Below are 14,550 nucleotides of genomic sequence, written 5' to 3'. Positions count from 1 at the left end.
AATTTAGAAAAATAGAGTAAATTTTAATAAATCATTTGACACCAAAACGCCAAAAATCCAATCAGTAGAAGCAGAGTTATGAATTCTTAGTGAAAATAGCACTAGAAGCATAAAAAGCCAATTCAGGATATCTGGTAGCACTGGAATGGATCAAAGTTAGAAGTTCAGGCCGACCGTGATGGAGCACAGGCGGCTACAGTCACTAGGTTAGGCCCGCTGAAATTTTACATTCTGAAATCAATGCCAAGAGTCCTGCTCATGATGCAGGGGGCTTCACGGAGCAGGAAAAGCATCACTGGAGGCTGCTGGTGTAGTGCAAAGAGCTGACCAGGCGTCGTGGAGGGGCATTGCTGGAGCTTCGCGTTAGTGGTTCCTGCAAACGGTCAATGCTGTACCATGACATGGACAGACTGGCAGAGTTTTGTGTTGATATGTGGTGCGAGCAGCAAAAACGCGGTGTGAACAGGCTTTTTCTAGATTGTACACCCAAATGCTTGTGTCCAGCTCTCTAAGCCACACCAAGGGTCCAGGACATGAAGGGTACCACTTAGGGGTCAGACACTCACTACAGCTGGTTCCTGCTTCTGGTGTGGTACGTTGGGGAGCCTTGTATGTCCCTCAGGCTTAGATCAGGGAGCCAGCCGACTAGCCCGTGGAGTCAATCTGGTAGCCCTGGATTTCAGATTAAAGTTGTAGCTCCAGTTCTTCTTCCCCAGGCAAGAGGGCAGTAGGGCAGAAAATCTGCAATTTAGTAAGGCAACCGTGGGTCAGCAGTCCAGCAGAGTGGCAGTCCTTTCAGCAGCCCAGCAATCCTTCCTGGCATAGTATCCTCAAGTCCAGAAGTGTACTGAAGAATCATTCTGAAGGTCCTATTTTTATACCCTGTGCCCTTTTTCTGGAATGTGGGAGAAGCTTCTAGGAAGGTTCTCTGAAGTGCATGGAATTTCATAACTCCCCTGCTCTGGGTCCAAGCTGGCTGCCGTGACATTGTGAAGTTGTTAGGCCATTTGTGTGAAGGCAGAGCACACCCTATTCAGTTGCAAATTGGGCTGTACTCAGCTCCGCCTCCCATCCTTCCAGCAGCCCATTGAGTCACACCTAATCTCTCTATTGTATGATTCTCTTGGAGTAATTCACAAAGTCTGTCAGCTACACATAGTCATGTGACCCAAGACAGTCAACTTTCTACGGGCCAGATGTAGGTCAATCCGATTTACCGACTCTTAAATACCGACTCATACTGAATCTGTATTTAAGAGTCGGTAAATTGGAAGGAGGCAGATGTAGGTAAAACATTTCCGAATCTGTAAGAGTCGGTATTTACCGATTCTGTAAATACCGAATCTGTATTTCCCATTGATTCCTATGGGCCTTGAATCCCATAGGAATCAATGGGAAATACAGATTCGGTATTTACAGAATCGGTAAATACCGAATCCTGCAAGGGTGCAGGGGGTGTCACTTTGACACCCTCTAGCACCCCAATTCCGGACTTGTGTGCTATGTGGCACACAGACATGCCCTTAGGGCATGTCTGTGTGTCACATTGCACAGGTGTGCATGCACAGATGTGCATGCACACCTGAATTCGGTATTTTACTACTCAATAGGATTGGGTGGTAAAATACCGATTTTTAGGGGCCTGTGGCACTCTTAGGAGTGCCACCTACATGTGGTTTTTCCGAATCGGTAAATATATACCGATTCAGTATTTTACCGATTCTGTAAATTTACCGATTCGGTAACTTTACAGAATCGGTAAAATATATGCCCCCTACATCTGGAAACCCTAATACCGGTCGGTAACGGCCGAATTCGGCCGTTACCGACTGGTATTAGGGCTCCTACATCTGGCCCTAAAAGTGGTGTTTTCAAAATTGAACTGAAAAATCAAACTTTACCATTAAAGAAGGTTTATCATTAACATTTCATAGATATCAAACTGATATAACTACCTGTTCCCAATTAGGCATTAGAGCTCATTGAATGTAATACAGAATCCCCAATGTTATCCTGTAGGAGGGGAAGGCATCACAGTAGTGAAATACAAATGTAGAGGTATTCACTGTCTGAACATGTAAAGCTTTTAAGTACATATCTAACCTTTTCATTACACAGCATTCTGCCCTACGGGCTACCTAAGGCTTACCTCAGGAGTAACATATATATATAATAAAAGGAGAGTTCAGGGCCTGAAAAGGGGGTTTAAAAGTCGAATCAGCAAAGCAGCTTAATACTGCATTCAAGCTGCAATGGCAGGCCTGGGACATATTTTAAAGGGTGACTTAAGTGGGCGGCACAATAAGTGCTGAAGGCCCACTATTAGCATTTAATACACAGGAGTATTCAGGAGTATACCACTCTGCAAGGTATAAACAAGGGTATAAACCAATCTAAACATGTTTTAGGGGAGTGAGCACAAGCACTTCAGCATTGGATAACAGAGGAAAAGTGCACAGAGTCCTAAGTCAAAGAGAGAAGAGAGAAAGAGAGGGAGAAACAGATAGTCCTAGGATTATTTAAGATCCACTATTGAGAGCGAAGAGCAAGTCTAGTCCGAGTGGCTTATTAGATCAGCACCAGTTGCACAACCTTACTTTAAGTGCTCTAGAGGTACGCACTGACCTCTGACTATTGGGCATTTTTAATTTCTATTTTTAGTAGCAAGACGGCCCCCCTGTAGTAACCCACAAACCAATCATAATGCTTATAAACTCACAATATTTATGCAAATAAATGAGAACACCTTAAAGCAAAAGGTAGTTAAACATCAACACATATTTGAACCAATAAACTATACTACATGCTTAGTCGTGTCTGTCAAAGTGATAAAAAAAGAGTAATGTGATATGTAATCACCTCTATCAAACTGACAAGTTGACAACATTTGTGATTTCATCCTTTTCAATAAGGGGAGCTGGTGAGCAATGCATTTGAGGTGGTGATCTTGGTTTTCATGGCTGTTGTGCATGTTATGGATTGTGGACCTAACCGTAATTGGCAAATGTCAGTATTTTTGTTTTTTCACTCATAACCATTACTGCACTTTAAAATATATATATTTTGGATAGTCCCTGCCACGTTTTGGGTCCGGACTTCAACTGGTCTGCTTCACGGCATTTCTTTTGTTCCAGGTATGGAACAGTCCGTTTCCCGCCACCCGCACTGAAGGAGAGGAGCAGTGGAGGTATCTTACCTCTCTCGTGGGCACTCTGCATTCACAGTTTAGTCCCTGCACTATTGACTTCTGGTTCGGGAGACTGTGGCAGTTTGAGGAGACCCGAGGGGAGCCAAAGTGAACTTGGGACATTTCGACATGACATCTCACCCTGCTCAACGAGTGCATTCAGCTTTTTCAACATAACCCCCATAAGATTTAACTCACCATCCTGGGTTACCTGTATCACAAGGCATCCTGGGAGTTTCAGTCCGGAGAATGGAGAACGGACTACACCTGATGAGCGTTATTCACAAGGGGGAGGGGCGAACTTGTGCACACCATGTAAATGGAGGCAGGGAGGAACTATGAGTCATGCTGGTGTTGGGCGCTGACGAAGGCACACGCCGAAATGCATTCGCCACCATCAGAACTGTGACCGTGTGAATAAAGGCTGCCTTTTTTGTTCTCCTCTGGGCTTCCGCTTCTTCTTTTCTTGGTTGGAGCACTTCCTGACATTAATCGTGCGGTTTCCAGTAACGCACTTTGGATAGTCCCTGCCACGTTTTGGGTCTGGACTTCAACTGGTCTGCTTCATGGCATTTCGTTTGTACCAGGTATGGAACAGTCCGTTTCCCGCCACCCGCACTGAAGGAGAGGAGCAGTGGAGGTATCTTACCTCTCTCATGGGCACTCTGCATCCGCAGTTTAGTCCCTGCACTATTGACTTCTGGTTCGGGAGGCTGTGGCAGTTTGAGGAGACCCGAGGGGAGCCGGAGTGAACTTGGGACATTTCGACATGACATCTCACCCTGCTCAACAAGTGCATTCAGCTTTTTCAACATAACCCCCCATAAGATTTAACTCACCATCCTGGGTTACCTGTATCACAAGGCATCCTGGGAGTTGCAGTCCGGAGAATGGAGAACGGACTACACCTGATGAGCGGTATTCACAAGGGGGAGGGGCGAACTTGTGCACACCATGTAAATGGACGCAGGGAGGAACTATGAGTCATGCTGGTGTTGGGCGCTGACAAAGGCACACGCCGAAATGCATTCGCCTCCATCAGAACTGTGACCGGGTGAATAAAGGCTGCCTTTCTTGTTCTCCTCTGGGCTTCCGCTTCTTCTTTTCCTGGTTGGAGCACTTCCTGATATATATATATATATATATATATATATTACCTACTGGCGGTCGCCAGTAGGTAGTTATAGTTAGGATTATTTTCAATACAAAATCTCAACATTCTATTGTGAATAACTTTGGCGCCGGTTGAGGAATCTGCCTGAAAATGTCCTCAAATTTGCCTCGTGGTGCCCCGGTCCTTCCCTGAAAGTTTGGGGGGGATTTGTCAAGCGGGGGCCGAGATAAAAGGGGGGTCCCAAAACGTGTTTTCCCCATGTTAATTTCCATAGGGCGGTCGACCTCACTTTTAGCCCGAACGGCTGACTGGATTTCCACCAAACTTGGCAACATTGTAGGGACTGGTAGCCCGATGTGCCTTTTCCATGTCTCAAGATATGTGCTCCAGTGGATTTTGAGTAATTTAGGTTCACAAAAATATATATATCTATAAGCGCTCCCCGGGGTGCTAACCAGCGCGCTACGCGAGTTCGCGCGTGGAAAGCTGATTGGCTCTCGGGTGTCTGTCAACATTCCAAACAGTCCGGAGCGGCCGCCATCTTGTGTCTCGGTAGGATCGAGACACAAGAGGTGGCAAAAAACAAAGGGGGAAATGACCATAAGAGGGCAGAGTAGACCCCCCTTGACCCCCCAGGTTTGATGTGGGGGCTATAAAAGGGCCCCGTGGGTAAAAAAAAAATTATTATTTTTTTTTTTGATTTGCGCGGGGGGAGCGCCTGGTACGCACACCGCTGAGCGTACTTGGAAGCGTTCCATGGGGAAAAAAGAATGATAGAGTTTTTAAAATATGTAGCCTTTTTTTAAAAATTGGAGGTAGTTCTAAAAAGAACTGTTTTTTTCTTCTTTTTTTGTTTTATATTTTTTTAATGTTTTTTGAACATTTTGTACTTTTTTTGGCTTTTATGAACTATTTTATATTTTTTTTGTTATTTTTATGGGGAGAAACAAAAAACAGGGAATTGAAAATGGCTCAACTGGAGCAAAAAAAAATCAGGAAAAAATTAGGGTTTTTTGGGGCAATTGTAGTTGTCACCAGCAAGGAGGATGAGCTTTATGCTCTGCTCACCATAGGAGATGGTCTTACCACAAAAAATACATGTGATCCTGAATTCCCCAAACCTTGGTTGTATGCAAGGGATCGTCTCCCTTGTCTCTGGTCCCGATGGAGTGGGTTGCTTTCTATTGGAGGTGCTGGTTGAAGATTGGGGAGGGTTACTGGCCAGTTCTCTCACCTCTGCGGCAGCATAGTTGTTCGGATGCTTGCGCTGCATGTGTCTAATCATGGAATTATTACCAAATGAATATTTTTTGTTAGAGTTTCCCCTAGAAAGTTCAATGCCACAGATTTGGCAAGTCACCTTGGGCGCATTGACTTTCTTGTTGCCCTCTGGGATAGAAAAAAACTCCTATACAATGTGCTGCCTTGGCTTGTATGGGGTATTGTCTTCTGGCAGCCACCTTCTCCCTTCTCCTTTCTCCCCTCCTCCTCCTCCTCCTCCTCTGTGATGTTGTGGTGGTCCTCTTGGTGGTGGTGGTGGTGCAGATGCTCCAGCTGCTGCTGCTACTGTAGCCATTTTAAAGTACAAAACATTTCTGTTAGATCTCCAAATAGGTCTTCCTCAGTCAAAGGACAAAGTCAGAATAAGGAAAAAAGGTGGGTTCTTTCATCGTTTGGAAAAAACTGTCCTGAACCAATGAAAAGTGTTATTTTCAGGTCACATGACCTGAGCTTTCATCATTTAGAAACCAAAACTGTTCTGCACCAATAAAAAGTGTTATTTTTAGGTCACATGACCTGACGCGCTTATGCGAAGCGCCCCCGGGCGCGCCATGGGGCGCGTCACGTAAGCGCATCAGATGATTACGTTGCGTGATCATATTCGCTCGAGTATTTCCGGGTGCGCTTACGCTGTGCGTATCACGCGGACGCGGCTACGGGATACGTCATGATGTTTTCGTTCGGGGCAATAGCGCTAACGGGACGCTCACCGGTGCACGACCCGGGGCGCTCCGAAAAAATGCGCTTTCCAGTGCGCACACCGGGGCGCGCACCGGGAGCACACCAGGGCAAAAAATAATAAAAAAAAAGAAAAACAAAAAAAGAAAAAAAAAAGAAAATAGTATTATATAAATATACAATATAGGATTCATTATAAAAAATATTACATTTCATAGGTTTGAGGCCCTATATATAGTTAGGAATTAGCATTTAAAAAACCTATGAAATTCACTGAAAAAACCATAGGTTTCACACCAGTTATAGTTAGGAATAAGCATTTAAAAAACATATGAAATTCACTGAAAAAACCATAGGTTTCACACCAGTTATAGTTAGGAATTAGCATTTAAAAAACCTATTAAATTCAATGAAAAAACCATAGGTTTCACACCAGTTATAGTTAGCTGGAAATTTTACTAACATAAAACCATAGAAATTCCAACTTTATAGTTAGTTGGACTCACTATAACAAGCGCGCCTGCAATGCACTGCTGATGACGTCACATATTACATCACTCATGACATCGTCAGTGACATCACTCATGACATCACTTATGACACCATCCTTGTGACAGAGTGACAGACCTCCTTTTAGTGTAATGTAACCCTTTAAATAGATATTCCAAAATAGAAACTAACATTTTCAAAAAAATGGAGATACCCATACCAGTTACAACAACCAATTCAGTAATTCCACCATCTATATACACATCCACTCATTTACCAACAGTTCTATATAGTCACTCATACGGATTGGTGTCATTACAACGCAGGCTATTACAACGCCTGCTGTTACAACGCGGTTTTTACATCGCATACCACTACAACGCATAGTGCTTTTAAGCGCTGGATAGTGATTTATTTAATTTACTATTCCAACTCCAATCCCCGTGGATAGTAGGGAAGGTGTTGGATAGTAAATTAAATATATTCCCTATCCTAGAGCGCCCCCCAGCGCAATGCGTTGTAATGGTTTGCATTGTAATGGTTGCGTTGTAATGGTAGTGCGTTGTAATAAATGCGTTGTAAGTGATGTTTCCCACTCATACATATACCCACTCATCATATGTAGTGATACATCTATACATCCTGTTATATAACAACAGTCATCCAAAAGTTACTCACACACATACTCACACATGCAAATAAATGATTGAACATTCATTTATTTGCATATAAAACTATACACACACTACCTCTTTACTTCTAAGGAAACTTACACATACTTACTCTCTTAAACAATCATTTGTATAAACATATACTTATTTAAACAGGAACTCTAACAATCTCTTACTCTCACATATACTCACTTATATACATCAAAACTCACATACACTAGAATAAAATATATGTTGTTACTAAAAAACACAATAGTGAGACAGTCATTCACTCACTAACACACACATATACACACTCATCCACCCATACAGTCCTGCACATATGCTGTCTTCAAAACACATACAAACAGTGAGTCAGTCACCAACCCATGCAGCTACTTATACACAAAGTGAAACACTGATACATATATTTCAATATTTAAAAGTTACTCGCTAATATATGTATTCAATAAAATACACTTAATAAAGCAGTTAACCAATCTTTTTTTTTTTTTTAAACATCCATTTACACACTTATTTAACCATTTATTCTTCCATCAACCTTTACAAATACAAATATTAAACATATTAATTTTAAAGAAAGACACACATTCACTGGCTGGTGTCATCAGTGATGTCACTGACGATGTCATGAGTGATGTAATATGTGATGTCATCAGCAGTGCAATGCAGGCGCGCTTGTTATAGTGAGTCCAACTAACTATAACGTTGGAATTTCTATGGTTTTATGTCAGTAAAATTTCCAGCTAACTATAACTGGTGTGAAACCTATGGTTTTTTCATTGAATTTAATAGGTTTTTTAAATGCTAATTCCTAACTATAACTGGTGTGAAACCTATGGTTTTTTCAGTGAATATATATATATATATATATATATATATATATATATATATATATATGTTTGAGGATGAGAAGAAACTGCAGCACTGAACGAGATCGGCCAACATCCACTAACAGTCTATGCCAAAGATTAACAGAAAGAGGCTACAAGCCCAAAAAATTCGAAAAGGCAAAACAGAAGAGCACTGCAAAAACTAGGGATGAGTTGCTCAGAAGTAGCACAACTACCAAGAAAAACAAAGACGCAGGGACCAATGACACACACAGAATTATTACAGGGTACAACAAATACCACTCGAATCTCCGCGGGATACTGTACAGACACTGGCCTTTGGTCCGGTGTGATCCCACCATAGGCTCTACTTGCGCCAAATCGTCTCAGCTCACCTTAAGATGAGCAAAATCCATGCAACAGGAACTAGTGACCAACACACCATCGCCAGACAGGGGTAACAACTGGTTCAAAGTACAAAAAGTTTTTTTTAGGTCCAACAAGTGTAAGGCCTGTAGACATGGGATAAATACCAAAACAGTGGCCAACCCCCTAAGACAAAGCCCGCTAGAGATCAGAGAACACTACACATGCAAGACACACCATGCAGTATACGTGTTGCGGTGCACTTGTAATAAATTGTACGTGGGCAGCACCATTCACCCCGCACACGTCAGGATATTACAACACCTTAGGGTCATCGCATACGATGATCAGACATATCCTGTGGCCCGCCACATTAACACAAAACACAATGGCAAAGAGGATTAACTCACCGACTTTGTCATAGATAATTTAAAGAAAAATCTCAGAGGGCGGAACAGGCAGCTTGCACTAAGAGGCCTAGAATCCAGATACATAATCCTGCCCACAGTAAAGTCCCACACGGTTTCAATGCTGACGAAGCCTTGAATGTACACCTCTGATTACCAAGTGTCATCAACACTGAGATAGTTACACCAGCCTCCTTGCTAACTGAACCCAATCCTATTAACATCTGATTAAGTATCTCACACATTGTATATACTTAATTAATTTTGTACTTGTTTTAGGCACAAATATATATAACACAAATCTTTTGTCGCATTTATTTGTGGCACAACTATTCTTCACACCCTCATGATTCTAAAGTCACCCATCCTTATTTTTGACATACCACGCATGTTCCCGTGCACGCTTCCCAATAGTGCCTTCTGTGTGAACAGCTCAGGCTACAACCACACCACAACGGTCAGGCCCACTTGGGCACAACCAACGCACCTCTGTATGAATAGTGCCACCTCTGTGAACGGCTCAGGCTACACCCACATAACACCTGTCAGGCCCACTTGGGCACAAGCAACGCACCGCTGTTTGGCAACCCCCGACATTCAGTGTTCGTACCACACACGCAATAGTGTAATACCACCCTGGGCACTACGAAACAAAGCAAACACACAGCCGGCACGGGTACAAAATAAACTCGGACCAGCAGCCGGTAACACCAGGTCAGCAAAACAGCAAACCCGCTTAAAGGCCTCAAATATAACAGAGTCCAAAGCAAAACGCCATACCTGACTCACAAGACAGTTGATTCCGGTCCATGAACACCAACAGAGAGGCACAGGTTGCGCATGCAACTCCTATGATTAGTGACCACTATATGGGAGTATTTCATCACTTTACACACATAGAGAGTTACGAAACACTGACATTGCATTGTTTTATTAACAAACACCTAGTTTAACATACTTATTCTTGAAACTAGGATGTTGGAACAATATGGGGGACCACTATAGAAACAATCACATTTTTTGTTTCATGTTTTTGAACACGTGCTGCATGATTTGCATAATGCAACACAAGCTTTTCTATGTCTGTCACCAGTTGCCATGACGACCTAATGCTTCTGTGTGTCACGAGTCGAACAGTATTTAAATTTCAATTCACTGCAGTGTTTTCAGATGTAGTGAGCAAGGCGGGCTCGTCCGTCGAAACGCGTCTGGCCGTATCGCATGGAGTAAATACTTTTCTTTGATCCATATCCCACGGAGTCCGCGCCTGTTTCTTTGATCCCGGAAGCACGATTAGACTGAATATATATATATATATACAGTTTCACGTACTTCCAAAGTACCACGCACTCCGCACAGGAAATCAAGATTAATACTCCGTCTGTGTGGTCAAAATCACAGTTTATTTGTAAACCATAAGCCTTTAAAAAACCCTACGCGTTTCGGTGGACAACCGCCTTACTCACGGGTAAAGTGTTTCTAAACGGCCATTGCTTATATCTTGTGCACGTGAACCCAAACATAAACATACACCAAAGGAAGCTGGATTTCACAGTTTTTTGAGACTGCCATCTTACAGAGGGTTAGTGTATCTGTGTTATAAATGGTACATGGTGTCTTAGATCATTTAAGGATTGTAGCATGGGAGACAAACAGATCGAAACCTGAATTAGATTATTAGGTGGCACCTCATTGTTGACAATTTAGTGCACGTCTTTAGGAATGGTTCATCGCATCAACTAAACAGTGAAAACATATCGATTTCTGCAAATTAAACCTTTACACATTATGCGCCTTGCATGCAGCATCCAATTCTCCTTATAGACACATTGATGCACGATTATTGTGATAATTAATCAACCTGCCCATCGACTGAAAAATAAAAATTGTATTAAATTTTATGAATCAGGCACTTACGTTTTACGTGCATTGTGTTCATGATGCAATGTGTCCAGTGGCCGCCCAAGCAAACGTTTTATAATTGCTGGGTGTCGTTGGACATACCAAAATACCAAAAAATAATGGTAAGCCTCCCTCTTCTGAGCTCATGGGTCTGACATATAAGGAAGCTCAAATAGGTCATCAAGTGGATAGGACCCTATAAAACGTTTGCTATATATATATATATATATATATATATATTTGTCCACAAACCCTCCAGCAGAACTGTAGGAAGAGTCCACAGGGGAAAATTCCAGAAAAGCCTTTAATTGGACAAGCAGGTAAGGCATTATGCATTTTGACACAATAGTCTTCTTCAGATGCCACTGCTGCACTGCATACCAATCCCATGCCTCCGCTTTTAAATGACTCTGCAGACCTCCCACTCTGGAAGGGGAGCACCTCTCCTATCATGTGAACGCTCACCAGCTGTAGTGTTGATCGTCCTAAAGCTCCCAGAATGCATCATTTCTGGGTAGGTGTTACGAGGGGAATAAATGGTGAAAATCCTTGTTGCTTTGGTGCACTGCAGAACAGGGCGTGCTGTTGCAGGTGCAAATTGAGCCCTCGGGCTTCCCTGTATAACTGCATATGTCATAATCTTTCACAGCACAAGCCCGTTGAGTCCTAGGCAGGCACCATTTCCAAACCTTTTCGTGAAGTCATGAGCTGCCTCCTGGCAGCAAACCCAAGTCGTCCTGCGCTGGAAAGATGGGCTGTAGTAATCCGATATCTCGGGTGAAAAAAAGGAAACTGCTCACGCAGGACACCAGTAAATACCACAGCCTCTTGACAGATGGGGCCTCTTAAAGTGTCTCTGGCTGACGCTGAAAATGTCCACGAACCCTCCAGCAGAACTGTAGAAAGAGGCCACATGGGGAAATTCCAGAAAAGCTTTTAATTGGACAAGCAGGTAAGGCATTATGCATTTTGACACAATAGTGTTCTTCAGATGCCACTGCTGCACTGCATAGCAATCCCACGCCTCCTTTTTTAAATGCCTCTGCAGACCTCCCACTCTGGAAGGGGAGCACCTCCACTATCATGTGAATGCTCACCAGCTGTAGTGTTGATCATCCTACAGCTCCCAGAATGCATAATTTCTGGGTAGGTGCTGCGAGGGGAGCAAATGGTAAAAATCCTTGTTGCTTTGGTGCACTGCAGAATGGAGGGGGGGTGCTGCAGGTGCAAATTGAGTCCTTTGGCTTCCCTGGGTCCCCGCATACGTCATAACCTGTCACAGCACAAGCCCGTCGAGTCCTAGGCCGGCACAATGTCCAAACCTTTCCGTGAAGTCACAAGCTGCCTCCTGGCAGCAAACCCAAGTTGTCCTGCGCTGGAAAGGTGGGCTTTAGTAATCCGATATCTCGGGTGAAAAAAGGGAAACTGCTCACGCAGGACACCAGTAAATACCACAGCCTCCTCACAGACGGGGCCTCTTAAAGCGTCTCTGGCTGACGCTGAAAATGTCCACAAACCCTCCAGCAGAACTGTAGAAAGAGGCCACACAGGGAAATTCCAGAAAAGACTTTAATTGGACAAGCTGGTAAGACGTTATGCCTTTCGACACAATAGTCTTCTTCAGATGCCACTGCTGCACTGCTTCGCAAACCCACGCATCCGCTTTTAAATGCCTCTGCAGACTTCCCACTCTGGAAGGGGAGCACCTCCTCTATCATGTGACCGCTCACCAGCAGTAGTGTTGATCGTCCTACAGCTCCCAGAATCCATAATTTCTGTGTAGGTGCTGCGAGGGAAACAAATGGTAAAAATCCTTATTGCTTTGGTGCACTGCAGAACGCGGCTTTTGTTGTAGGTGCAAATTGAGTCCTCGGACTTCCCTCGGTCTCCGCATGTCATAACATGTCACAGCACAAGCCCGTCGAGTCCTAGGCCGGCACAATGTCCAAACCTTTCTGTGAAGTCACGAGCTGCCTCCTGGCAGCAAACCCAAGTCGTCCTACGCTGGAATATATTACCTACTGGTGGTCACCAGTAGGTAGTTATAGTTAGGACCAAGTTTCTATAGGAAGACATTTTTTTGTTTTGCTTATAACTTTGGCGTCGTTTGATGAATATTCATGACGTTTTCCATACTACTTCTTTGTTCATATCAGCTCCTATGTAGAAAGTGTGGGGTTGATTCATAAAGGATGGCCAAAGAAAAAAGGAGGGTCCCAAAACATGTTTTCTCCATGTTAATTTCTATAGTAAACTTTAGACAAGGCTACAGGTCGAACAGGTGAACGGAATTACCCCACATTTGGCAAGGAGTAGTGTTGTGGTCTAGAAAGCACGCTTTTGTTTATTTGGTGTAAATCCGTTTAGTATTTTTTGAGAAATATCAAAATTTACAGAATCAATATTTGGGAATTCTGCCATCTGATTGGCTGAGGCGTTACGAGCACGAGCTTGCTGCTTATTGTCTGTGAACGGTTGCAACTAGGAAGTGTTGGCAGCCATTTTGTGTTTCAGTTGAAGCAAGTAAGGGGAAAACAGTGGGAAAAAACTAGGAAAGAGGAGGGTAGGAGCGTTGTGAGATCTGTGGGTTGGTAAGGGTATGCTATAGAGTGGGTGCAAAGCGAAGTATTCACCCTTACCGGTATGAAAGTGCTGTTTTGTCCAGAGTGCGTGCGCCTAAACCTTCAGCTGAGTGCTGCAAACTGAGGTGCTCTGGGCGTTGTAGCATACTGGCTGAAGCAAAGTATTTACCCCTACTTGTGTGAAAGTGCTGTTTTGCCAACAGTGAGATGGTGCTAAGATGAGGTGCCTGTACACTCAGGGATGAAAGCATGCACCTAAAGCGTGAGCTGAGTGCTGTAAACCTCTTAGAAACACCCTGACCCCCTAGGCCTGCTTGGGGGGTCCCAAAAGGACCCCGGGGGAAAAATATTAATTTTGTTTTTTATATTGGCAAAATCCGCGCAGGGTGCGTGGATCCTGACGATAAAAAAAAACCGGAGCGCGGACTTCCGCGCTTCGATGTTAATTAGACCCGGGGGGGGGGGCAAATCCTGGGAGCTTGTTGAAAAAAAATTGTGGAGGGCTTTCCACAGGGGGAGCTGCATCTTAGCAGCTCCCCGTGTGGGAAAGCAATACCGGCTCCCGCAAGAGGTGTGGAGCAGGCGGAACCGTAGGGGGATTGGGGACCCCCCAACGGTCCCCAACGGATTGGGCCAGCCCCGAGGGATGGGGTCCCCGGGGCTATTAGTGGCCCAGGAGGGGCGCCACGCGGCCTCCCTCCTCAAATTTGAAAAAAATTAAATAAATAATAAATCGAGAAAGGCCGGCCCCGGGGGATGGGGTCGCCGGGGCTATAAGAGGGGGGCAAGGCAGCCCCCCTTCCAAAATTTTTTTTTTTTAAAAGTCCTTGCCCCTGGGGATGGGGTCTCCGGGGCAGATTAAGGCCTCGGGAGGAAGGCCACATGGCCCCCTTCCCAATTTTTTTGTTTTTTAGTAAGGCTCAGCGTGAGCCGACGCCCGCTGAGGGAGGTGGAACTAAGTTTAAAATGAATGCTGATGTTACATGCAGGTGAATGACTCTTTGCCTCTGAAGAAATACTTTTGTTAGCATGAAACGCGT

General features: G+C 44.0%; 1 protein-coding gene across 1 annotated transcript in view; it reads left to right on the top strand.

Annotated features, from left to right (window-relative positions):
• LOC147727101 (RING finger protein B-like) overlaps nucleotides 1-14,550 on the top strand; it is a 677,508-nt gene that overhangs the window by 187,617 nt on the left and 475,341 nt on the right. The gene's annotated exons all lie outside the window — the stretch shown is intronic.

Source organism: Lissotriton vulgaris, chromosome 3_1 (assembly GCF_964263255.1).
Source record: "Lissotriton vulgaris chromosome 3_1, aLisVul1.2, whole genome shotgun sequence".
NCBI lineage: Eukaryota > Metazoa > Chordata > Amphibia > Caudata > Salamandridae > Lissotriton > Lissotriton vulgaris.
The sequence above is the reverse complement of the archived record's forward strand: the minus strand, read 5'-3'. Positions and strand labels throughout refer to the sequence as shown.